Source organism: Colobus angolensis, unplaced genomic scaffold (genome assembly GCF_000951035.1).
Source record: "Colobus angolensis palliatus isolate OR3802 unplaced genomic scaffold, Cang.pa_1.0 Scaffold201, whole genome shotgun sequence".
Lineage (NCBI taxonomy): Eukaryota > Metazoa > Chordata > Mammalia > Primates > Cercopithecidae > Colobus > Colobus angolensis.
The window spans coordinates 4548734-4550138 of NW_012115167.1; the positions used below are offsets into that span (position 1 = coordinate 4548734).

The 1405-nt window shown below is 40.2% G+C and overlaps 1 pseudogene across 1 annotated transcript in view; it reads right to left on the reverse strand.

Moving 5' to 3' along the window:
- Positions 1 to 661: 661 nt before the first annotated feature.
- Positions 662 to 1405, reverse strand: part of LOC105511656 — a 21321-nt pseudogene continuing 20577 nt past the window's right edge. Inside the window, exon 2 of the transcript XR_001001745.1 lies at positions 662 to 1405. The product of XR_001001745.1 is annotated as a sodium/potassium-transporting ATPase subunit beta-3 pseudogene (transcript).

The following is a 1405-nucleotide window of genomic DNA, read 5'->3' on the forward strand; positions in this document are numbered from 1 at the left end:
AATCATAGAGATACAGATGAACAACCAAATGAAGAGATGGATATGGCAAAGTACAGAGGGAGGGGTGTGGTGCTGCCATGACCTCTGGGTGTGCCACCCTCCCAGCACCTCCTGGTGTTCAGCAGAAAGGAAATTCATCAAATCTTAGTGTTTAAATTTTTAAAAAATATTTTTCAAATACACTTTAATTTCTTTTTTTCCTTCCTCACATACAGAACTTCTCCACATACCACATTTCTTGCAGCTATAAAGTCACTTGATGTTGGCCAGATACTATTTTATCTCTAAAACTCTGTTGACATCAAAATATGACAGTGTTATATCCATAAAATATTTACATAGCACAGCATATTAAGCTTTAGACACTTAACAATTAAACCACATAAAAAAAGGACAAGACCCCCATCCTACATGTTTGGAATCAGGTGTTCACCCGTCCCTATCTGGCGACTGTACACTGGTTCAAAGGGCAGCAGAGGCAACAGGCAGTTACTTCAGAGGACATTGAACACTACCATCTGGAAGCACGTCATGATGTAACCCAGGGTCATGTACCACACATCTTTCTCCAAGGTGGTCTCATAATTCTAGAATGGAAAGTCCAGCTGATAGAAAATGAAGACAGACAACACATTTACTGTGTGGAGATATCCTACTCATACTATGCACATGCTGTGATTTTGAACATAGCTCATCCCAAAAACTTGTCACGATCATCCTGACTTTTTAGGTTGGCTCATCCATCAATCTTGCCCTCAACTGTTACTTCTTTCCCAGTATTGTTAGGAGCAAAGCTGACCTGAACAGTAACCAATGGCTGTAGATACCCCACATGCAGTTTTTTTCCCATAATATGGGAAATATTTTAAGTCTATAATTCCATTATGAGGATAAAATGCTGCATTTGGTATATTTTCGTTCTTCGAAACACACTCTATCCTTGGCACTCCTTCAGGCTTTAATCCAATTATTCTGTTCATTTTCACAAGAATACAAGGGTTTCCTTGAGAATAGCCAAAATCAGGATCATTCATACCACTGCATGCTTGAAGTAACGAAATAGGAAACTGACATGCAACATAAACTGGACCTTTCTGTTCAGAAAGTGCTCCATCAGGACAGACTGTGAGGTTCTTCTGTTCTTCTAAAGTATATGGTTTTAGAAACTTCTTAAGGTCTTCAATGTACCCTGCCTACGAAGTTGGATCAGACCTACTGAATGTATATTCCAATGCAGTCACTGGTTTTGGAAAAACCGTAAGTCCTGGGCTAGGAATCTGGTCACGGCATTTTGGAACCTCATCGTTGAGAGTCTGAAGCATAACCCACATCGTGAATGAGAAGAGTGCAGCCAGGAACCCATAAAAAACTAGGTAGAAGAGCAAGATCAAACCCCAGCTGCTGG